This window comes from Plectropomus leopardus, chromosome 11 (assembly GCF_026936395.1).
Source record: "Plectropomus leopardus strain MGB_pleo_1.0 chromosome 11, ASM2693639v1, whole genome shotgun sequence".
NCBI lineage: Eukaryota > Metazoa > Chordata > Actinopteri > Perciformes > Serranidae > Plectropomus > Plectropomus leopardus.
The window spans coordinates 5,660,534-5,686,933 of NC_142186.1; the positions used below are offsets into that span (position 1 = coordinate 5,660,534).

The 26,400-nt window shown below is 39.2% G+C and overlaps 1 protein-coding gene across 2 annotated transcripts in view; it reads left to right on the top strand.

The window, feature by feature from the left end:
- The window catches only part of LOC121945171 (neurocalcin-delta A), an 87,691-nt gene that overhangs the window by 36,457 nt on the left and 24,834 nt on the right, over positions 1–26,400 (top strand). The window contains exon 1 of one of the 2 annotated variants that reach the window (XM_042489204.2): positions 1,471–1,765. The exons of the other annotated variant lie outside the window; for it this stretch is intronic. The gene's annotated coding sequence lies outside the window, so the exon portion shown is untranslated. Of the gene's footprint in view, positions 1–1,470; positions 1,766–26,400 lie in introns of those variants that run through there. 2 annotated transcript variants of the gene reach the window in all.

Below are 26,400 nucleotides of genomic sequence, written 5' to 3' on the forward strand. Positions count from 1 at the left end.
CCGATGTGCATCATTAACTCTGCTAATGAGACATGGAGTTGTAATCATACCCATATCCCCTCCCTGATTGCCACCGTTGCTGATTTCCTTGTTACTGTTGGCTGTAAATCATATTATACCTGAAATCTGGTCTTTTTGTCAAGGTGCGTTGCTTCAGCCTGTCTCGTCACATTATGATATAAATGTAATAAAAACGCAATTGAAACTGGAGCTACTGTATTCCCCACTTCCCTAAAGTAATCATGAAGCTTATTTAGTTTCTTACTCATTTCTTCTCCACTCTCCTTTGTACAGATATAGTTCTTTTATTAGTCATGTGTTGAATAAATCACTGGAGTCGTGAAGGGAATAAAGATTCTTGGGCGTATGAGAGTAACAACATAGAGAGAAGATTAATTTCTAATATTAAAGTTGTGTTCTGATAACATAAGCCCAGCTGTCTTTTGAACCAAACCATGATGAACATTTGTATTTGTATTTATTTGTTTCATTTAAAAGGAACATGTACAGTTTAAATGTTACCATTTGATGCACTGTACCAGATTATAGCTCAGAGCTAATTTGCATCTGCAGACAAATACACAGCACAGTGACATGATAATACAAAGCTGTACATGAAGAAGAGAAAGCACACATGACAAATAATACACACAGTAACACATGATATAAAGTTATACAAGTAGAAGACACAAGACTGACAATACAAGATAAAACTACACATACAAAACAATAAAAAGCTACACACAATAGTGCATCACAATTTAATGCTTGTCAGATTAGTACCAAGTTGTAAAGTCCAGAGTTCAAGGTCAGCGAGTACAGAGCTGAGCAGTTTTTAACAGTCTATTTAAGGTGGTTTTGAAAGTCCTGATTTTGTCATTGAAAATTTTTTAATACAATAAAAATCCCCCCTTTCTGTGCATTAGTGCCCCTTCAAAAAGGTTATAAATTGTTTTAAAAACAAACTTGATGTTAACAGCTTAAAAGTGGCTTGTAAGAGGCTCGAAAGCACGAGTTCAAAAGTGTAGTTTGTCTGGTGCACATTCCATCTCAAATTGCATTTATTTCTGTGAGTTGGAGAAAAAAAGGAAACTTGAACCACCGAGTATCAGCTTTATTTCTTCATTCCTTTCTGTCGCTCCTCCTCTCTGTTCACCTTTTCTCCATTAGTTTGTCTGCAGCACTCAGCTCGTCTTTTACCATCTCCTCTGTATGTAAGAATCTTTGTGTGTGTGTGTGTGTGTGTGTGTGTGTGTGTGTGTGTGTGTGTGTGTCAGATGACCTATTGAAATCATTGCAGTGCAGTGTGCCTGTTACCACGGCAACACAGGCTTCTCCGTCTCTCCCTCTTGTCTCTCTCTCTCTCTCTCTCTCTCTCTCTCTCTCTCTGTCTCCCCGTCTCCCCTCCCCTTTTTTCATTTCCCCTCCACACCAGAGCGAGGTCATGTGACCATGCTGACGTCAAGCTGGAGAGGCAGACGGGCAGAGGAGCGAGTTAGTTTGTGGGTTTTTAACGTACCTCCTGCTCAGACGAGGCGTCTCTGGGAGTCTGTCAGTCACCATTAGCTCTGTCTCAGTCGCTCAGTCCGTGTTCTCCTCCCCCCTGTGCTGTTGTTCCCCCTCTCTCTCTCTGTTGCTCTGTTTCTTTCTGGTCTTTATTCTTGCCTGTTGCTTCTTCCTCTGCTGCTCCTGCTGCTTCCACAAACTTGAGTCTTGAGAGAAAGTGCTGGGTGATGGACTGCTGAACGGCTTGCTACAAAGTGAGGTAAGCTGTTTTCTCTTGGTGTGTGTGTATTGTGTGTTTTAGCAGCTTCCAGAGGGGTGTGCAGTAAGTTAAAGCTGAATAAAGGAGAGCTTTTACTTGGTGAGTCACATACTTGTGCAAAGGGAAGTTGTCTTTTTAGATAAATTCCCTGACTGAGAGTGCTCTGTGCATGTCAGGGAAAACTCTTATTTGCACTTCTTAATCATTTGGCGTAACACACGAGTCAAAGAAGTGCAGAAACACAGTGTGATGTTTGAGGTTTCCAGGGAGCTCCCTGATCAGGGTGTGATCACGAAGACTAGTCGCTTTCTTTCTCAGCACACACAGCCAGCCAGATCTGTTTTCAAACCCCCCTGCAGGAAGTGAGTGCACGATAGAAGAGAGAGAGAGAGGAGAGTGTGATCATTACGGGGGCCGAGTGTGTTGTGTAGCTGGAAGTGATGGGCAGCTCCACATGGCTTTTCCTCTCAAAGCGTTGCTAATGTTAGAGGCAGTAGTGTGGGCTGGAACTGCTGGCTGTGTCTGCCGAAGAGTTGGAGGCAGGCAGGCAGGCAGGGAGGGAGGGGGGCAGAGCAGCTGCCACCTGCCCCCCTCGGAGGGAGATGGGAAAGCCTCAGAGGTATGTGCTGCAAAAATGTAACTTCAGGTCACAGGTCAGCTGTGATATTTATTTTTTTGAAGAAATTCAGTTATAGGGTGAGATAAGGGCATTTTTTCTAACACGTTTTTTTTTTTTTTTTCAGGAATATTATTGACAAGTGTCTCGCCTGAGAACCCCCCTTGTATTTGCCCAGCACACACACATACACACGCACACACACCTCCCTGCGTGCCTCAAACAATAGCATGCCAGCCCACATTTAGCCCAAATAGGGTGGAAAGAAAGGGAAATGTGCATAACAAGTGGTTTGCATCTCTCTCCAATACTCCACACTTTTCTCTCTCTGTCCTCCTCCTTCGCTCTGTACTTCACTAGAACTCTTCTGCTGCGAGACTATCTCTCATTCACTCTCCTCAGCAGTGCCTCCCTCCTCCAATTTAATGGAGTGGAGACGAGCCAAGAGCATGTAACAGGTCTTTGTCACCAGCTGAAGTATTCTAGTTGCCGATATCTCCTGACTCCATCCAATTAAATGCTCAGATTAGGACACAAATTTGGATTTGCCGTGCAGATTAAATTGGATTTACGGTTTGGTTTGGTGGGGGTTGTTGTGACATAATACCATACATGGGCTATTTGAATGCAAGTATTTTTTATCTTTGAATAGCATGAAGGTAGATAAAGATAAATATACAATGGGTTTTAAGGAGTTCTTGTATCTCCTAAATGATGAATACACGTGCATTTATGCCATATATGACAATGTGTCTTCTGGATAGTTTTACTTTACTGAGAGTCACAGAAGCAGACTAAAAGAAACATGAGTTTTGACACTCAGTTATTTGTGCAAGCTTTAGTTAAAGGCACATATTAGTTTTAGGGCTGGGTACTGTCAAGAACCTCACAATTCAATTCAATTTCGATTCTTTGGGTCATGACTTGATTCGATTTCGATTCGATTCAATATTGATCCAGTTGCTTCGATATCGATTCAGTTATGTGTGTTGATGTCAGAAATACCCAGATAATTCATTAGAATACCTTCTGATATGTGTTCAATAAAGCGTGCATTATCTGTAATGATTTAGCACAAACTGACACCAAAACTTATTTTACCATTACATTATTCTTTATTAAATGTAAATTAAAACTAAAATAAGTTTAAAGTACAGAAAAGTGCACATTTTTGCCTGAGCTGAACTTAACAAAAGTAATAAACATTTATGCATGATTTGTCAACCTGCATTTGTGTGTGATCCACAGCTTTAGCGTTAGCAACAGGTTGCAAAACATCTGCATGTTGTCGGCTCAAATGTTTACGTAGGTAATTACGTATGTTGCATTGTTTTAACACTGACTCACGAGGCTCACACACCACGTAACTACTATCGACTTTGTGTATCCAAACGTCGGCTTTTAATGTTGTTGGCGCTGATTTTAACACACTGCTACCTCGCACTACTGTCAGAATTTTAATGAATAAACAGCAGACATTGTTCGGGGGTGAAGCGGGGCCTCTAAACAACGTCAATCACATTCCTGCAGCACTCATACTGCCCCCACAGGAGCGGGGCGTCATTACAACGAAATTAATCAACTTCAAGATTTTATGAATGGATGTTGAATTGGCAAAAAACATATTGCAATGCATTGATGAATCAATTTTTTTACCCAGCCCTAATTAGTTTTTCTTTGCTGTGTTTTGTCTGTGTAAAGTAGTTCCAAATGTCGTGCAAGCCCGAGGGTACATCACTCAGAAAAGTGTCTTCCTGTTGTGAAATGAGCTGCACAATAAGCCATTTTGAGTTAACGGACAAAAAAACACTCTGTCTTCACGTGCGTCTAACAAATTTAATACAAATACTTTGTGCACACGCATGCTGCTATCTACTGTTTTTGTGTGTAGTGTGAGCTGGGTGTGTTGGCAGCGTTCACTGTGAGGAAAGGGGCACTGACACACACACCTCTAGCATGCAGCCAGTAGCTTTATCTGACATCCTGCAGCAGTGGATTATTCTCTTGACGCGTGTGTGTGTGCTGTTGAATGTTTTCCAGCAAGATTTTCGCAGGCAACACCGTGCAGGAGGTGGCCAAATTTAACACAAAGTAAATTAGTAAGACTTTATAAGATTATTATAATCTCGCATGGTATTGAACCACTTCTGAGACTTAGCTCATGAGCCATTTTTACACAGCAATAGTGCTATGGAGCAGCTACAAAGTCCCTTTTCTTTATACCAAATTGCAAATTTTTACCTGCATGTGAAACCAGATCTAAACTTAGAAGAAGTTAAAAAGTCACACACTCACCCCCACAGTAGTGTTTGGTCTTACCATTGAACAGGTTACTGGAATCTGTTGAGTAAAACTTTATGATACTTTCAACGGACTGTTTCATTTCCCTCCAACTCAACACACACACTCACATGAGAGCAGAGGTAATGAGATGACTGAGAGGGGCGAGATGGTTACCATGGTATTATCTCATTTTGTTCACTGGCTTTCATTTACACAGGACACACACCGGGCACAGGTCGGGCTTTTATCCAGCTTTTCTCACTGGGGATGGTTTATCTCTGGCTCTGTCTATTGGTGGCATGACTGCTTTACTGCTGGTGTTTTCCCACATAAAGTACTATTTAATTGCTCTACACCTCTTACATTGGGCTGGGATTGATGCTGTTATACTGCAGATTGAGCTCATTAATGTCCTCATAACAACCAGGCAACATTACAGCAATAAACTTAGGAGTTTTCTCATCCATCCTGCAAGTAACAGTTGACTTTGTAGAGTTGCAGGTTTTTTAGTGGCAATAACATTTCCTGTATGTGGTTCAGAGTTAGAGTGTTACATTGACAAACTGTGAAGCAGGTACAGCTTCCTGCAGCCTGAGTTCAAAATATTAGCAACTGCTGACATCTTGCTGGATAGAAAAAAAATCGTCTTTGTAAAGGTTTAAGGCAAACTTTAACAAATATGCAACACAGTCAACAATGGTGCAGTTTGGCACACATTATTTTAAAAAAGACTCCTTATCCACCATCTACACCCAGTGCATTCCGGACTCTTTGGCTCAGTGTGAATGAGTAGGGTTCAGCGTGTTGGGTTGTTTTAAAAACAGATAACACGATTAAGACTGGTGGTTAATTGCATCCAGCTTAGTGGTTAAGACGGACACATAACCACAACATGATCTGCTGTGTTCCTGCCAGCCACGTGTTGCATTCATTTCTTTTTCTCTCTCTTGATCTTGTCTCTGTCTATACTGTCACAATGTGATCCATTAGTTTGTGGATATCTGTTTTGACGCCCTGAATTTGGCATTTCGGTCATTGCCAAATTTTTATTTTTTTCTATTTATTTTTGAGCCAGAAGTGACAATATTTACAGGAGAGGTCAAAGCTGTGTGAAGAAGAGTGAATCTGACTTACAGACAGTTGTGACGCCTTACAGACAGCACGTCACTCAGGCAGCCCCGCCGCACTTATGCATAACTAAATATACAGTATAATGGGTGAGTTTTAAAAATAAATAAATAAATCATCCCCTTGACTGTTGTCATGACTATTGAAATTAGCATTTTCATCCCAGGCTGGAAACGTGTTTATTTCTGCTGTGATTTTTTTTTTTTTTTTTTAATTTTATAATTTAAATTTTGACAGATTAGAGCTGATTGTATTTTGCATTTATGTTAACACACTGATATACTGAGCATATTTATTTACATACTTTTTTAAAGATCAAAATATTTACATACTGTGCAGATTGTTTGCTCTTACTGTATTTATAATTTCTATTCTTAGATACTGGTGTTGGTGCTTATTTCTGCTTGCTATAATTCTCTATGCTGGCTTCAGAGCGACTGTAACAAACCACAGTCCCCCCCCAGGGGAGCAATAATGTCTGATTTCTGATAACATGGGGGTCTAAGTTTATAATTTATAATAGTGTCATGATCATTTTGTAATAATACCCCCGTTTAAACTAATTCTTAGGTCATCTTCTTGTTACCTTTTTTTTTTTGTTTGGTTATTTGTGCAACATTTCTTGTCAAGTTACTCATTTCCCTTGTCCCCATGTTTTTAAAGAAAGGGTTGAAAAGCTTGTGAAAGATGTCTGTACGCTGCAAAATAAAACTGATGTTGATCCAGTTTTTTGGGTGTTAACATTATAAGTCACATTCACCCACTCACACACACATTCATACACTGGTGGCTGAGGTCACCATACAAGGTGCCACCTGCTGCTCAGTTACAGTAAACATTCGTACAAATCTACACAGTCACGGCCAGAGGAAACTTCAACATGCGGCCTGGAGGAGTCAGGGATCAATCTTCCAATTAGTGCTCTACTTCCTATGCCACAGCCACCCACAACTGTCACAACCTAAAAAATCATCACCAAATGACAGACAATCAACTTTTAGGAATTAAAGCACCCAAAATAAACATCTTCAGATGTCTGATAATCGTTTTCTGCTTTGCTGCTACACTGAGAAATTCAGGCAAATTGAAAATACACAGTCACAGACAGTGCAGTATTACTGAATTACATAATCATGCTTTGGCATTTGTTAAACGTAATTAGTTCCAAGGCTGCCAGTGTCTTTTGTCTGCGCTGCAGGTATTGCCTTCACAACTCTGCATATAGATCAGCTGTGCCACCTGTGTCTAAACGTGTGGGTTTGTGAGCATGCAAAAATGTGTCTGTGTTGTCACAGGTGGGTTTCAAAGTAGAGTGGCAGTTATTTGCATGATAACACTTTGTGTTTTGGAATGCAGAACTTTTCTGTGTGTCCGAGTGCCCGAGTTTTAATAGGTTTCTGCATGGAACAAATAGAGATCCAGTGTTGCATTAGGTTTTTTATAAACGTCTAAATTGATTTAAGAGTTGAGTTATATCATGGAAAAAGGGGACTAGATATCTCTCTGCGACAGAGCCTACACATACACAGAGGCAGCTGTATTTGTATGGCATGTATTTGTGCCCACATCCATTTAAAAGAACCAGGAGAAAAAAAGTTTAATTCAGCTCAACACAAGCTCAGCTGAACCATATGAACCAGGCTTCTATAACATCCTGTTTTGTACTTAAGGGAGTCTCATGTAACACTGGTGGAAACTAACTTGAAGGCAGTTTATGTAACTGGTGATTTATGACCAGAGACGGAGAGGGAGACAGAAACAGAGAGAAATGGAAAGAAAGAGTTTAAGTGAGAAGGATTCTCAGAGATAACAGAGGAGACAGGCACTTGGGGAGGCAGCTAGACGTCTTTCCTGCCTGGATTCCTATCACTTTTTTTATTAGTGGGTGAAATAATGGAGCATACTCTGAGCATGTGTCAAGTGCTGTGACTTTAAATCATTTAACTATTATTGAGAATTATTTGTAGAAAGAGATTGTTTCTGATTAATTCAATACCTGTCCGAAGTGTTAAGGGCAACAAACTACTGAAATTCCACCTACAGCGCTGAGTGTGGCGATAGTGGTAAGTGATTTTAGGCTGTAGGAAACACCTTACTCTGTGTGAGTGTGTTTGTGTATGTGTGTGTTGCAGTGTTAACTTTGGCAGTGATTTTAGAATGACTCATAGTCTTTAGACAAAAATGCTTATTAGTTTTTGTCACATTTTAGTTATTTTTATCCATCATAGTTTCAGTCCAGTTTTAGTTAATGACAAGTCATTACAGTTTGGTTAATTTTTAGTCATTCCTTGTAGTCAGAATGTTTTTTTCGCTTTTGACTGATTCAATTAAACTAATGCAAGTATTGGAAACTAGAATCATGGTGATAGGCTGTATAAATATAACCAGTACAGATTACAAATAACAAATAATATCCTGCACACACAACAGTTCAAAGGATATCACACGAGTTAGTGCATCACAAATGTCCATAACATGAAGTTATGCATTTACAGTTATGAAGCTTAGTTTTAGCCAGAAAAAAAGTTAAATCATGGTTAGGCTTAGGAAACAAAACATGGTCAGGACGTACCTTAACCCTTTGAAACCGGAGCAAATTAGCTTGATTTCTTTAAATACATATGAAGAAGACAATGAACAACAAAAAAGAAATGACCCCCAAATTAACAGAAAATTTGTAAAAGGTACAAGAAAATTACCTAAAAATGTATTTTTAATTACAGAAAAGAAAGTTTTAAAAAAAACAAAACAAAGAAATGACCTTTGAAAAAGTGGTTAAAATTTTATAGTACTTTTGTAGCATAATTTTAAATATGTAAATATAATTATAAACATAGCCTTTTCCCTTTTCCGTTTTAAAAATACTCTTCTTAATCATTTTTTTTTTTTATAATTTGCTCATTGCCTTTTCCCTATGTTTTTGAAAGAAATCACACCAATGTGCTCTAGTTAAAAGGTTTCAATACTTGTGAATGGTGTCTGAAAGCAGCGTAAGAAAAGTGGTGTTGTTCAGGTTTCAAAGGGTTAAAATTACTTAAAGTTCACTCAAAGTTCACATGGTCCCAAACACATTTCTCCAGGGAAAAGTTGTGGGGCAAAGTCCAAATTTTTGATGTTTTGAAAACATATGAACAGTTTGTGAGATCAGCTTGAACAAGTGGAGCTAGCTGTTTACAGCCACCACCACCACCAACCAGCTCCACAAATCCTTCAAGCAACTCCACCATCCACAGTCAGATACACTCAGCTGCTCATTTACTGCCAGATTACAGCTCACAACTCGAGTTATCAGCTGTGACTGCTCTGGTGTGTTTTGCAGGTTAGTGAACATCTTGGCACTGACTATATACCACTGTCTTCCAACCTGGTTGTGCTCTACTCTCTTACCTCTTGTATGGTCCAATAGCTCTCCACTAACATGTGAGTGACATCTTGTCTCATCACTGAAAACAAAACATACATACATTTCAAACAGGTCATAGACAAACATTTTTCATTATGGTTTTCATTAACAAAATCGATACTGGTGTGTGGTGTGAACTTCAAAATAGACTGTAAAACTCAGTGTCTTCATTTTCATCTATTCATTCTGCAGTTGGCAGAAATGCATATGGCAGAGAGGAAGATAGAAACTGTGAAAGCACCTGCTTATCAAAACAAACTAACAACATCACAACAAACAAACAAATCTGCATCACTAGTAGTCAGAAGTTTTCTGGTAAAATTTACAGCTTTGTGTAGCATGTGGACTTAATTTGAAGTGGAAAAGGTTTTAAAATGCGGCCTCTCACATAAACACCCACTCGAAGCGAGCGCCTTTCATGTTAGAGCCCCTCATCTCAAACTTCAGTGGGTAAATTAAATGTCACAGCTGGCAAAAGATACTTGACACACTGGGTTTATGAATTTGTAAGATCTCCTCAGCAGTTTTGCATTTAAATATATTTAACAATGGCACTGTTAAATGAGCATGTTACACTGATGTCAGAATGTGTCAGTGCAGTGTAAATTCCCAACTATACTAAAAGAGCAAGCGACGAAAGGCATTCGACTGAAGTGTGGAAATGTTGGTCACTGTGGTAACTGTGCTCAGATTGCTGTGACATCCTTCACTACTCAACATAAAGGTCAGAATGAAAGGAAGGGGGCGACTGACATACTAACAGTATTTACCCAGCGTGGTGCGTTGCGTCCTGCATCACTGTGTTGTGTGCCTGACACACTTTGTTGTCAGCCCGCAGTGGGTTGTCTCGTTACTTTTTGGATAAGCAAGCAAAACCAAGCAAAAAAAGTTCTTAATTAACTAAATCTTTTGCCTTAAATCCCAAGATAAAATTTGCAGGAGACCTTTCCTTTCTTTTTGATCTTCAATTTACAAAGAAACACTTATTGCTGCCACAGCTGCAACCGGACCCAGACTTCCCTGCAGATTTCCAAATGACTTTTACCTGACTGCTGATAAATCCCTAAATGGCCCATCATAATGTTAAATTGAAAAATGTGTTCAAGTAAATAGTGTTGTCATATATTGACATCTAGCTGGATTACATTATGTCCAACAACAAAATTCAAATCAAATTAGTTTGCCCTATTTTTTAAGCTTTAGACATTAATCTAACCCATGTTTTACCACTTAGCCCAACTTCTTACTTTCATCAGAGCAAAATTATTGAGGATTTTTTGCATTGAGTTCTTACAAAAGTGCATGCAGGTTATCATATAAAGTATGCACTCAGAGGACGCTGGAGCATGATTTGCTGCATCCGTCAAAACATACAGGTGAAATATACAGTTTGAGGGAGTACTGGAAACTGACACTTTACGGAAAATCACACCTCTCTGCAGAGGTGTTGTGGTGGTTAGAGTTTAAAGTTACTCACTAGGTGGGTATCAGTTACAGATTTGGGCAAAACTCAAGCAGTATTATCAAAATGTCAATAAAACACACAATTGCGAGTACCAGGTTGAAAATTGTCTTGGATTGCTGTAAAGAAAAAAATCATTTTACTTGCCTACAACCTGCACCATATCACTCATCTAACAAACACAAAGCAGCAGTTTGAGCTAGCCAGTCACTTATCTTGCAGTCCCTGCATCACCCCCACTGTTCATTGTTTGAAAAGGTGCACATGAACAGCTGTGGTGTGGCACTTTACTGCAGAATTCAGCCTTTACTCAACATTTTTAAACCGTCAAAGTTGAGCTTCATTTTAGTTTTTGATTTGCAAATGCTCACATTACAAAACTAATTTTATTCAGTTATATGTAGAATAAGAGGTTCATTTTTACAATGTCTCTTTAGCCTCCAGCATCAGTGAACACCTGTGGCATAGGACTCATCAGTTATTGCTAGAGGAAGAGGACATACCTGGAGAAATTTGACACCTAGCATATTTATAGAGACATTAAACATGTTCACTGGACATTTGACAAACTGCAGAGCCCCGACCCTTTTTTTACAGGTGGTGTTTCGACCGTTTATGAGAGTTATATTTGACCCAGAGATGAGTGTTTTGGCAAAAATACTGGACACAAGAGAACAGGAACATTAGTGAATTTAAGTGTTTCCCAGAGCAGCACCCCATAAATAATGTCACTCTCCATCCCCTGTGACAGCATACATCTCTGTGACGTACAAGCAGAGACAGACACATGCTAGTGGTGGTTTTGTGGGACAGCTGGTCCGCCGAGCTCTTGTCATTCTCAAATAGGCCTCTTTTATAAAGAGGTCATAGGTCAGTCAACTGAAATCCAGCCCTAATGAGATGCAGAACGCTCTGAGAGACTGCCCCCCCAGTTGAAGGGTAACCTTGGCCTATAGGCTCCCATGCATCGATTTGGGGAACTATGGGAAACAGATGTTCTATTTTTGGTCACAGAGAGGAATTCACACACATTGTCATGTCATGTTGGACACAAGATACAAAAGGAGTTCTTTTTCAGTGAGCTGTCACTTTCCCCTGCTGCCATTACTGAGAAATAGGGGGTCTCCCGCAAAGTTATGAGTCACGAAACCACATGTCAATTCTCATAGTTTATGAATCAAATTCTCATTATTAGTGTGTACAATATTGCAACTAAGAGTGTGCTTTAAATACTTGTGGTCTGCTCGCCTGTGATTGTGTTGTACATTCAAAGTTCCCGTCAACTAAAAAATGTGTTTTTCCTCTATTTAAAATGTCTGACTTCGATTATAATGACGTGTCACTAAAGAGGTTTTTCTCTACGTTCTGCAGGCTGTTTTGCCATTTTTAGTCAACTCAATACACACAATACATTCACGAGATAAGGTGATATTACACCTATTTTTTTTTTTTATTAAACAGAGAAAGACAACCATAAACCATCTGAATTTGTCTTTCTCTCTTTTACCAAACTAAGACTAGCTTAACTGGCTCATTAACTCATCATTAAACATTTCATTCAACCTTAACAGACCCAAAATACAACTCATCAGAACCATGTTGGTTAGTCTTTTTACTCGTGTAGTTAGTAATTCCACTGTTCAAACAATTAGCAGTTTTGGTTTGGTCAAAATAATCCCGATTTCACCGGGTTAAAATAAGCTGTTTTCCCTGCAGTCTCTCTGCTTTGCTGTTGCGGGCATGTCATGGGCCGTTGTTGACCAGCTGTTAACAGTCTTGTAACATTCTTTTTCAGCACTCACTCTGGTGGCACATTATCCACACTGCATGCAAAACATCCTCATGAGAGCTTCTCTAGTATGAAGTTAAATGAAAAATAAGGGTATATGAACAGTATTGAAAATCACACTGTCTGGATATCTAAATACCCTGGAATACCATAATACTGTGACACCATCCAAGTCTAACACTGCATTCTGATACAGTATATCTGGCAGGCGCCAATTTTGGTGCACAACAGACTCTTCATCTAAGTCTGGGTCTGACTGAGGTTCAAACATGTATGGCTGAATCTATCTGATGTTTCAGCAGCATTGGTTGGTGAAGTGGAAATGTGATCCAGAATTTCTCAGTGAGATAGAAAGACTGGATCAGCCTCCAGAATCTTTTCAGGTTTTTCTTTTTATGTGGGAAAAGCATGTTAAACAAAATATTTATCATAACAGAATATTTTAACATATCAAAATCAGTGATTTAATGACTTTTCTATGTGTAGTTGGCCAATATTTTGTGGTTGGCCACAGAGATGGAAATAAGCAGCATCTTCATTCTTTCCAACATAATAGAAAATCAGCCATCTGATGCAATTTTCATTTGTCGCTATGTTCCTTCTGTTTGTGTAATTTGTTAATGAGAGAGGCAGAGTACAATATTACGAGACATCAGGATATTTCACTGATTGTAGTTAATGTGTTTTGGAAATGAGATTCTCTGAATGTTTGCGAGGACACAGGAAGACGATATCTAATGTCAATGTCAGCTATTACAGTACTTTGAAGCATGCTGTAGTGCTATACAGATATTTAGCCACAAGCACATTATACTTTTACATTTGTATTTCAAATCTCGGTTGTCAAAAACCTCATTACGCTTAAAAATGTTTAGTGAAAGATCAGCTGAAAATGTAGTGTGTTTTATTAAAAAGTTGCTTCAACATTTGCAAAAACCATTTATTCAAGGCTAAATTTAGTATAACAGTGATAAATGTCTTTCGTGCTTTTCAAGGCCCAGTCCATAATAACTGTCCAGACTGGGATGTAGACCATTAAAACTTCATGAAGGAACATTTGGTGCTGCATACTGTACACTCATTGCTTTTTAGGAGTTTAATAATTCAACAGTTATCCACTCCTATCTTAATTTAATATCAGATTGAATCTTTTTGGGCAGTAACTGGAGAATTAGTAGCTGAGCAAAAATAGCAAGAGTATTAAATAATGTTTTGGGTCCGGGAAGAGAAGACTAAGGGAATTATGAAATGTATTTCATAAGTCTTTGTTTTGATACTCGTGGGAAAAAATCCTGTCCAATTACTGTGGATATTATTTTGAAAGTAGCTGTCTTTCACACGGAGCACGTCTCAGCCAATATGGAACATCTTGAATTATTCACAATATAGCATGTGAATTATTTCCCAAAGGGAGCGTTGCAAATGACAGTGTGGCAGCTAGGAGGTGATAGGTCTCAGATACACAGCTACTTAGAATTCCTCCGTGCCTGCTGAGATCTTTGGTCAGTCAGGATACATGCTTTTCTGGGGTATTTGAGGCTAAAGAAGAGCTATCGCTGAGTTGTCACTTAAAAATCACTTGAATGCAGCATGTGCTTGGAAATGGCTTTTTGAATCTGTGCATTTTATTGTGAGCCGTCAGAAATGAAGATGTTATCATGAAGAGGGGATACTGTGTTGTACACGCGTATGTTGTGGCAGCTATTCACAACTCAAATAGAGATACTGTGAGCCCACACACATTAGCGCTTTACTGGGTTTGAATATCTTTTGCACACACGTTACAGATACAGTGCAAGGACTTTCCCTCACTGTTTTTCGTTTTCTACAAAGTAACTGAGACTTCCTGTTATGTCTTTGATCATTTTATAATGCATATAAAGTCTGACTTTGTTTAGGAGAGAGTTTGATGGTAACAGCATTGGTGTAATGGCACAACTCTGTTGTAGTTTATTTTGTCCTGAGCCCATGTTAGTCCGGCCAAAATGCCAGATTTCCTTTAAATCTAATATTTCTTTAAAGTACTGGTAAAAAATGAGAGAGCAATATTTTTGTTTTAGGTGCACAGTATATCATTTGATCCATTGTTAACCCTTTAACACCTGGATTGTCATTACTTTTCTTGTTTTGTGTTCAGACACCTTTTACAAGCAGTTAAATCTCTGAAACCTGAGAAAACAGTTTGAGTTCTTTCAAAATCCCAGTAAAAAATACATAATGAACAACTTCAAATGTCATACAAATGGACAAAACTGTGTTACTGAAAAAAAGGAAAAGGATTTCTTTCTTTGCTTTTTTAATTATCATTTTCAAGCAATTTTCTTGTAACTTTTTAATATTTTCTTGCTATTTTTAGTCAATGTTTGTCAAGTTCCTTGTCGCCCTCTTTCCATGTTTTTGAAATAAATCACGCCAGTTTGCTTAGGTTTAAAGTTAATCTAAAAATCTTTCTCATAGCAGTAGATTTTCTGATATTTTTGTACATATAAGCAGAATCTAAAGGCATATTTGCTGACTATCATCAGCACATACTGTCACAATTTCTTTTTTGTCAGAAACATACAGCATCCATTAATAAAACTGGCCTTAGTTATGGTTAATGATTGGAAACATGGTGACCTCTTACTGCACTTCACACTGGTTGTTCTACACACGCACTGTGTGTGTGTGTGTGTGTGTGTGTGTGTGTGTGTGTGTGTGTGTGTGCGTGCGTGCGTGCGTGCGTGCGTGCGTGCGTGCGTGCGTGCGTGCGTGTGTGTGATTCGCTCTGTTTTAACATCTCTGGTGGTAATATTGTATCTTTCAGTTCCATTCTGTGTCAGTTGGTGTAAAGTCAATCATATAGTGTGACATTTTATTTTAATCTTAAATAGTCACTGCCTGTTATTCTCAAAACGATTTTTTTTTTAACATACATGATTTTCATACTGACTTCATTGTTCAAAGTTCACTCACCTCCATTTCCCTCTGTAGGTTGTACAGTCCTACATGCCTCTCCATCTATGATCTCACTCAAACTCGTGCTTTTTTTCCACGCCCTTTTTTCATATTGCACTGCATACAAAATACAATTTCCCGCGCATCCATTTATTTGTTGGGGCCCACCACTTTTAAAACATCTGATGCCACGATTAGATCTTCTATTTTTGGAGCTGGACCATTCATTAAGAGGGCTATTAAAAAGTATATCCTGTTCCGTTATGTATTGCAATATTTTCTCTCATGGGTTTAATGAGGCACTCTACCGCCAGAACATCAGCCATTACTGGCCAGTGGTACAGTGTGTTGTCCACTGTATTTTTTTATACTACTTCTTCCTGTCAGAAACTTCAAGACATCAAGAAATCTGAACCTTCAGGTTTGCCCCAAGCTCGTCTTTTTTTTGCTATATTTTAAAGAAACAGTAGAGCAATGGTGTATCCTCTGTGTGCGTTGTCATGAGCTTCTCTGTGGTTTGTGGTGGTAAGCCGGAGCAATCACGTGTGCTTGTTAGTAGGGCTGGAGCCGAATATTTAGCTATTCAAGTATTCGTTAACTGGGTAGGTATTTGATTTTCGACTTAGGCATTTGCATTCTTTTGGGGGAGTATGAATGTAATTTATTTTTATGTGATCTTGCTGCTGCAGCTGTCACACACACAGTGACAGGAGTGACCACTTTACCCAACAGTTACCCCGGATTTCCACCAGATCCGTGGCGGTCCGGCTCCGCTCCGTCACAGCAGACAGAGCAAAGAGATTGCGCTATAGTCTATGTGTCAATTTCCACTGGCTTCGCTGGCTGCGGATCAACTCTTCGTCCCAGCTCCAGCAGTCCGGAGGCTTGCGGATCAGATACGCAAGCCTCCTATTTTTGCCGGACGCCGGATCACTTTGCATAAATTTAGCCGAATTTAACACAGAGCAGACAGGAAATTGGACAGTGATACAACATTAAAACATCCGGTTGCTTTTCAGAATAAAACACTTTGTGTTTATGTCTGATCATATTTCTCTTTACTACATCAGCAAAACGTCAAAATGAGCAGATCCAGGCCTGTATTCAACATGTCAGAGGTTTTCGGAGGTCATTACCAGCAACACGGACGAGGAGAAGCCAATTTGTAAGGTGGAAAACCACAAAATTATTTATGACACCACACATCCTTTTATAAGGACAACCATAGAAAGTGGTGAGGAGCAACTTATTGGGAGTTATTGGAGAGAATTGACATTACTATAATTAATCCACGGAGTGAATGGAGTTACTACTTTTTCTTCTGTATGATGTACTGCGCGTGATTCTGTAATGGCCACGAGAACTCCTCGGTCTCGCCGCTCCAGCGGATCCAGCGGTGCTGCGCCATGCTGGATTAAAAACGCAACTGGTGGGGATTGACGGATGACGGAGCACAGAGCAAAACTGCAGTGGAACCGTAACACAATGCACATGCAAGCGGTGGAAATCCACCATTATCGTGTCATGTGAGCAGATTATGGTATGGTGTAACTGAGTGCTTTTTTACTTTACAAACTACAAAGTGTCACAAAGCTGTAAAGCAGTTAAAGGCACACAAGGCTCTCTCTCACTTAACACCGAAGCTCCATGGTGCACAGTGTCTCTCTCTCACCTGACACTGAAACTGTTAGGGGTCAGGTTCCCATCTCTCCCTTACCTGACGCACAGTCTCTCCCCACCTGACTGTGAAGCACACAGTCTCGCCCTCTTGCACTGGTCTTAACAGTGGTTAAGCAAAAGCATAGAACCCATCCTTCGTTTTCCCCCCAGTTAACACCATAAACTCCTGTGTCTGTCAATAAGCACAGTTTGCCGCTAGCCGCCTGCTCAGCCACCTCCACGTTGGGAACCATGTCCACACAGCATATACACGTTTAATTTCAGATAGAGCCCCTTTAAGATAAACATTAGCCAAATCTTCCTGTTCACAGTAAATGAAGTCACATCTGTCATAAATCTTCATTTGTGTTCACCCCATCGTTCACTGTATAGGCTTCCTTTTCTCGTAAGCACCTGACCATATCACTGCGCATGTTAACTACCTATTTATATGAAACAAGTAACTGGTGTTGTGGCTGCACTCATGACATTACTGTGCTGAAGATTTTCACAAGAAAATAATGCACAGTTGAAGCGGTGCATGAGTGTACTGACTTGGCTATAGATCAATTTACAGCTTGTATGTAATTAAGCACTGATGAGAGCAGCTAAACTAATTCTATATTGATTTTTAAACTAATTATATTCATATTAATCAGCGGCAGATTCTTACTTTTCTTGGTGCAACACAGGAAATGACTCATTCAAACTGCCTACCAGTCTCTTTTTTTTATATATTTAGTCATCATAACACTCCAAAACATTGTCACTCTTTAGCACACCCCTGTTCCCTGGGTTCATCCCAACCTCTGACCTTCACTGTGATGTAACTTCCATTCTGTTTGTTATTTTCCGTGATGTTATATCCTGTTTCTATATTTTCCTTTGACCACAGGAAGCAGAGCAAGTTTTGTTGCATCCCCAGGGGCACTCTTCAATCAGATCCATCTCCAGGCTCAAGCTCTCCCTGAGTCGCATTTTCTCTTTCCTTTCCTCTTTTATCAGCCTCTGTCTCTCTGCCCTGTCTCTCATAATGCATACACTATTCGACATAATGGACTTTGTCTACATACATCCTCCAGCTGCTCTTATAGTTGCTCTGCAAACATCTTTTATCAGTTATAGTCCAGCTTTGGCACATATTACAGCCATCCCACTTCATCTTTCACAATGCTAATGGAAATGTGTATCCAGCAGGTGTGATTGAGTGGGAAGCAGTTCTTTTTTATCATGGGTCATCAGTTTTATGGAAAATGTACTTTGTACAAATAATGCATAACCAAAGCAGGCAGCAGTTGGTATATTAAACCTTTAAAGTGATAAAAAAAAAAAAAAAAGTTTTAAGTTGCTCACTGTTGTTTTTATTGGAGATTGATATTTACTTTAGATTGTTTTCCATTCCCAGATGGCAGTCAATATTAAACTGTTAAAAAGTGTAACTGAGCACATCTAAGTCTAATTCACTGCTCACTAAACCCGAAACACCAATATTTCATTTATTGCATAGCAGCTATAACTAGACACAGCAGTTCTGTCAAACGTTGGATTCCTCTGCATGTTGAAGGGATGTGCTTGGGGCTGTAGTTAGACTGCATGGTACTCAGTCTTTAAAGTGGATAGTTTTTTACCTGGGAAATACAAGAACAAAAGTGGAAAAAATGGATTGGATTGTTGTATTTGTCTGATCTATGGCAAGCTGCATATACTAGCATGTCTACCTAACTAGGTAACTACCTACAGAAGTTAACCTAGTGTCGCTAACAAGAGTGTAAGATATCAACACTCTAACCTGTTTTCTACAAAATAAAACAGATTTCCTTCTTGTCCCCGTACCTACTTTTGAACCATTCTGTGCAATTTGACCAAAAAAAATTGTCTCATAACCCATAAAGTTGGTTCTCAGCTGGACCCTAAAAAAATGCACACTTTTTTCTTGACTTAAAGTGTTAACTTTGTTAGTGGATATGTCATATTTCACAGATATGAATCATGATGGAAAAGGCAACAATAACAATGGAGAAGTCAAGTAAGAAATCCTTGGGGTAAAAAAGAGCATGCAGTGGTCTCATTAATAGTCATTTTATGCTTTTTTTATAAAAAGAAGTTTCTGTAATAACAGAGCTAAAGCTTGCAGGCAAGTAATGTGCCTCTGCCATTTTGCTACTGATGTTTAGTTACGTTGTGCCTTATGCCATGCCCTCTGTGAATTACACAACCTTTATTACAATAGTTCTGCTTAAAACTCGTGGAAATGCGAGCTGGTTCACTAGATAGTTCCAAAGTTTGAAGAAACTTGAACAGAACCGATACAAGAACCAGAGCTAATGTGGTGGAATATGGGTATAAGTTGGCCTTGGATGCTTTCTGTATAGTGTAGGTTAAGATAGATCTGTCCTGCTCGATTTGATTTGGGGACATTTACAGTCCAGCAGTTCCAGCCAAACATGTTATCTGATAAAGCATTCTGTCTGCTTCACACATTGCTTGGCCCTCAGCCTTCATTTTTTTGTCACTGAGGGGCTGTTAACTACAGTAACACAAAAACGCTAATAGCCCTATCTAGAACCAGTGTTAGGTTTGTCTCTTCCGGGCTACTGTAGAAACATGGCGGTGCAACATGGCATGGTACAGCAACAATCCGTAATGGGGGCTGGGCTTAGCAAATGGTCAGTTGCATGAAATTTATAGGAGTCGGACAAGGCAGCTGTTAAAGCTATTAGACTACATCACAGGGCCATAATAACTGCAATAACAATGTCTTTCCCCTTGTTGGAGCCCATGGGTCAGTCATTCAACCAATTACCCAGGTCCAGTGATCCAGTGCCAGGCAGACAGAGAACTCCCACTAGGGCACCACGGACAGGCAGCCAGACAAATTAGACATGACCTCCGAATACATGGGCTGTTAGACAAAGGAAGTGAAGAAGAAGAGATTCCTCGCAGGCCTGCAGCTTGAGCTGATTCTCATAACATTTGTCAAATCAGCTGAGAAGTTGCTTAATCCACCGTTATCGTGATCTTTACACATTTATATATCTAATGCTTGCAAGCAAGCCAGAATAAACAGTAGAGCTGTTATATAATCCTTATTTAATACCTCCGACATGGATAATAACACATAGTTGAACAGGCACAGTGTGAGATCTCCGCACTGTGGCTACATAGATGAAATTACATAACCCTGAAGTTGATTATGAAAGTGACTTGAGGAAGTGTGTCATCTTGCGCCTCTCATTGGTTCGCTTTTTCTCCTGAATCAGTAGGCACAATGTGTGCCTCTTCCTCCTCCTCTTCCCCCTCCTCCGATCAGGTCTGTTACCATAGCAACCTAATGAAGGCTAAGGAGGCCGTTTAAAAGTATAAGGGCTGAAAATATTGACTGTGGGCAGCGTCAGGCCAACTAGCCAGCAGCCCCAGTCAATCCGACGTTACTTCAAACGCCGTTCGTCTGTTGCCGTCACAGGTTCATTTTTGATCTGTTTGGGAAAGAGCGTGCACTAGTTTGGTCAGCTTTGCTACAAAAGAAGAGGGAATCAAGGAGTCTGATGCCAGAAACCTTGGCTTTGGTCCAAGTAGTACAAACTCATCTGCCCCCTCTTGGGTCACCCTCTATCCAGCTACTGCCTGGCTGTCTGCCAGTGCCTGTCTCTGTGTTTTCCCACCTCGCCTCCCAGTGCCAGAGCATTGTCAGGAAGTTTGAGGGGAGAGGTTTCTCCTTTCACACGCCTATTTGGAAGCAATACATACTGCAGACTGATTTTGGCTTAAAATTTTGATGGATAATAGATCTTATCAGGGTTCCTACAAGGTGCTTGAGGTACTTGAATTCACACTCAGAAATTGAAGTCTTGAAATACCTTGATAATCAGAGTCCTTGAAAAACTTATATAATTCAAAGGAGAGCAGAATGATTAATTATTTTATGAAATTTATTAGGTAAAGGTTTTAAACTGGGATGCAAACATTGGCTGTGGTTGCAATTAATTGACTCTGATGTACGGTATGAGTGTAAATCTCTGGTAAACATCAGTAAATAGTCAGCACCAGGATGTTTCATAAGCCTGCAAAACACTCACACTGGAGTCATTTCAGCCATTAGCACAAGTTTGGCAGTAAATTAGCGGAAGTTGATTTTAGGCCTCTGGTAGCATGTTTTCTCCATTTATAAATTTGCACAATTGTCTTGCAACAGATGGCTGTTGAGATAACAATTTCACCCTTTGAAATAAAAATGAGGGCTTCATAGTAGGGTTTGACCTATATTGGTTTTTTGGGGCCAATACTGATACTGATTATAAGTAGTTAATGAGACCAATTTACAATCGAAATTGAAAATCTTTCTGTCAGTATTTAGAATGTGGTATATAACAAACAAAACTTTGTTTAAAAGCCTTTAGCAAATGTTTTATCAAAACTGAGACTTTCATCATACTTATATCATATACAGCAAGTTCCCAGCAACTTGCTGTATATGATATTTAAAATCTAAGTGAAAATTTCAATACATGAATAAATAAAACAACACCCTTAGGTTTTACAAACTAAAAGTTCCCCCCATGCTTTCTTTGCACTGTTGAATTTATTTATTTTATCAGCAATTATTAAAATAAAATACCAATACAAATAATCGACAAAATGCCAAATATCAACCCCAGCCAGCCAGGCCAATAATCTGTCGACCCTGTTTGAAAGAGTGCTTGAAAGTCCTTGAATTAGACTCGCCCCGGTGTGTACAAACCCAGCCTTGTTGTGTTTCAGTCAGGCTGCACTCCTACCAGAAAATAAAAGCAAGGAGGTACGCTGGTGGTTTATAGCCAAAGAACAGTGTGGCTTGAGTGATGAATTATTATGAAATGGCTTGAATTGTCTTTGGGTTTTCCTGCTGGGACAGGAAAAGACAGAACAGAGCTGTCTCTCTAAGGATGCAGTAGGATGTGGGCAGATATAAGCATTTTCATTCTTATTTTAATTTCTGTGTGTGTGTGTGTGTGTGTGTGTGTGTGTGTGTGTGTGTGTGTCTTTTTCCCCTCTCTGTCTCACCTCCATCTCTGTTGTTCCTGCTGTCCATTGTTCATAAGAATTAAGCTGCTGCCTTGCACTGAGAGAACCCAAATGTAGAGATGTGTCTACAAAAAAATGGCACTCCTCCTTCCCTTTTCTTTATGGTTGCACATCACAATCTCTTTGTGTGGTTAGCACTCGTATTATTCTGGGATTTCATCCCAAAACCACATTGGTTTTCCATTGCAGATTTAGTATCACCATTTGGGTTTCCATTGAGAACTATTTGCAGTGCATTGAGAGATTAACCAAAGTAAGTGAACTGATCCACTTAGACTTGCAATATAATAAATACAATTTAGCTTGCTATTGACTATCTTGTTAAAGCAAAACCACAAGGCAGTGTGTTTTACCTCTAATTTACCATGCTAAAGTGTGTTTCATGATTTGTTACCACTGGATCAGTGAGTACTTGTTGTTAAGCTTTTAAATAATGTTTGATAACATTATTGCAAAGTGGGCTCTGATGGAATACAGATATGTCCCTATTTAAGAGCTGGACCTGTCAGAGGATTTACTAGACAAAGGTGGATTCTTCAGAGGAGCGCCTTTGTCAGCTCAGAAAGTCTGAAAATCTGAATGTCAGACTTTGCTCGTTTCACATGTACCAGAGTCAACAGTTTCTTCCACATGATGGAAACAAATGTGTGTACTATTATAATTGGAAAAATATCCAAATAACTTCAATTTTTCAAAATCTCTCGGTAAGCGTCACTTCTCGGCCACATTTAAAAGAACTTTTTTTTGCCTTTCATTGATAGGACAGCTCAGATAGATTGGGAAATGTGGAGAGAGGGGGAATGACATGCAGCAAAGAGCCACAGGTAGGAATCAAACCCGGGGCGGACTCAGCCTACATGTGGTGCACACTCTACCTGGTGAACTAGAGATCACCCCTATTTAAAAGAACTTAGAACATGTCTCGCGACATATTTGGTGTGAAACTGCAGAGCTCAAAGGATTCAGCCCCTAAAACTGGTGGACAGATATTGTTTGTTCTAATTTTGTCATAAAGTTGGCTGTGTTGGTGATGGCAGTCTCGCGTTTTCTCAGTTAATGGATTGTTACCACTTCAACTTAAAAAACTCAGACATGCATAGTCGTTTTACTGGTTTCTCCATCTGAGATTCCATCTCCATCTCCTCTGGTGTTAAAGCTTTGGGAAAGATGGGTTGCCAGGGCCAAAAGGGCATCATAGGAGTAGTTTGGCTCATCATTAATTATGTTCTTGTGTTTTTTGTTTGTTTTGTTTTGGTGTCTTAAATTGGTCATTTTTTTGGGCTATTTATTTAGGGAGGGCTGGCGATCTACTGTGTGCTTCCTATAGTGAAAGAGAGCAGAGTGGATATTAATTTGGTTGAATAATTGATAATATTATGGCAAAGAAGTAACCTGTGTTCTGGCCTAGTAACCCAGGATTAAAACGTCCCCAAATTATGGAATTTGTTTGTTTGTTGTTCCTTTCATCTCTACTATCAACCCCAAAACAGATGCTACTGTATAAAGGTCCCACTTTGCAATGCAACCATTGCATCCAGAAGTGACACAGTTGACTGTAAAAGTGTTCTTTTTCTTTTTTTACCAAAACCACAGACCACCTGCTTTACTCAGTTTGTCACTGTCTGAGCAGTTATGATCCTTCAGAATAATTACTGTAAACAAATAACACTATAGCCAAGAATATCAATAATCTCGTCATTACAAGTGCTGTTGTTAGAGATTTGTTTCTCAAAAATAAGACGACATCTCTTACACTTTTCTTTCTCTAACAAAGAGGATGTTTCTTCTTGTTCCATTGGTGTTTAAGGGCAGTTTTCTCTTCTTGTTTTGTACTTTAAACTGTTTGACTTGATATCCATAACAAAAGACATTAACACTTAATCAGATGACACAGTGTAAAAGACAGGTTTTTATGCAGGATTACCAGTGTGATGCATGCAAAATCATTCAAAAAGGAAATATAAGTAGAAATGCTGTTAAAGCAGTGCCAACATCCTGTCATTGTTGAGTTCAGTTATGCTCAATATACAAGGGGTTATTATAGTTCAGAGATGTGAAAAGATTGGTCTTGAGTCACTAACTCAAACATGCAGAGTCGACTGCTGTAACCTGGTACCATTTTGTGTCTCAGTTATTATCATTATTTGACTCCCTGCTCCATCAAAAGGATTTTTAATAAATTTTATTTTGAGTTGATCACAGTTGGGTACTTGCTACTCACCTCACATACCTGCACCCACACAGCCACCTATACACCCACACACACAGAGACACACACCCCACAGTCGCAGTGATTCTGTGTATTTGAGTAGCTGTGAGTAGTCTCTGTGTGTGTGTGTGTGTGTGTGTGTGTGTGTGTGTGTGTGTGTGTGTGTGTGTGTGTGTGTGTGTGTGTGTGTGTGTGCGCAGAGCACTCAGCCAGAAAGCTCATCAATGGCTGTGAGATTTTGCCGAATGTTACTATGGTAACTGCAGTGAAATTGCTTCATAAGAGAGCGAATTGTTCATGTGTAGGATGAAATGAAACTGAGGATGAAGAGTATGGAAATAAGGTACAAGGTGGAAGAGAAAGATGAGGAGTTTATGAATGGAGTAGTAGAAAAATTTGTTGACATGTAAGTGGGATGAATGAAGGGCAGCTGAAAAGGATGAAGATGAGAAAAAATGAATAAAAATCAATGTGTATGGATAACTTGAAAAGGTTCAAATATAGATATAGTGTCTTGTGTTTCTCCATGTCTTTTCTGCCTCTCACTACTTCAGTCTCTTCACCTCATTCCTATGAGTGTATGAGAGCTGTCTCATAAATGTATTCATACATCATCTCAGTCTTCACAGCCTTTCATTGTGGAGAGCCTTTGTGTTTTACATAAATATTGTTTTGTCCACAGAGGAAATATCACCAGTTTAACCGGTGAGTGTGTGTGTGTGTGTGTGTGTGTGTGTGTGTGAGAGAGAGAGAGAGAGAGCGAGAGAGAAAGAGAGAGAGAGAATAAATTACTAATATAATAAAATGTAGTTACATCGATAAGAAACACAGTTATGAGATGACTGTGTTATTGTGTGATGTTTTGTGACTTCTCCTCTCGCAATAACATTCCAAGAAGCATGGCCATGGATGTTCAAAACATTGGCAGGTTTATTTCTGTTGCACCACACTAGCCTACATTATTTCCAATTGCAGGAAGTCAGTTCCTACCAACAAGTGCATAGACATAGCTATTTATAAACTGGCTAACTGCAAACTGTTTCCATTGCAGTTTTGCAAAATATTCCTTTTTTTGAATTGTCTGACATATCGCCTCATGCGAGCATAAAAACTTTTTTGTGATAAATTAGGTTTTTTCAAAACTGACTTGTTTTCATGGGGTGTATTTTATATATATATATATATATATATATATATATATATATATATATATATATATATATATATATATATATATATATATACATATATAATACAATGCAATTTTGTTGGAGCAGTCCAGTTTGCAGCATGACATAAATAAGATATAAAGAATTTAAGTATATTTACATACATAAGTACACACACGCACAAGCCCAAGCACACCTCACCTCACCCATACTCATAACCACATACATATTCATACCTGTAAAGCTTAAAAATATGAGATAAAACACTCAGATTATATTTATAAATAAATAGAGTATGGGACACATGATAGTTATTGCACCATGGAAACATGTCTACTGTTTTCAGAACTGAACACTTTGAAGTGCCATAATTAAGTGACAGTGAAACTAATATCTTAAGTGTTATTACTATTTGTTAAATGGATAAGCACCTCTGTTGCTCCATTGGCACAGAATTTTCTTTTCCCTACCATTTATCTAACTGACTGAAACATTAAGTTCTTTTGATTTTCTCCTTTACAGTTCTTTTTTCCCTCAGCAGCAGTTGATGTCAGCATAGACTGTCAGATTTCCTGCTTTTGGAAAGCTATGAAAATGTTTAGATTTACCACCTACAGCCCAGCTGTGAGAACACAGCCTTCCAACGCTGTCTGACATTCTGAACAGCACACTGAAGCGTGCAGCAGCCTTGAGAAGTACAGAAAGTTTTTTTCTCACTCACCAGTGCCTACTCATTTTTAATGTCAGCTGCTTTTAATGTACAATACAGTACATGCACAAGCTCCTGTTTTATTTTCATGTTTCTGCCTTCTTTTAACTATCAAAGTGAGTCTCGCAAGAACAGAGGTACAAGCACACACACGCACACATCCAGACAAGCAGCTATAAGAAAAATCCATGTCATCACACAAGTTGGCTG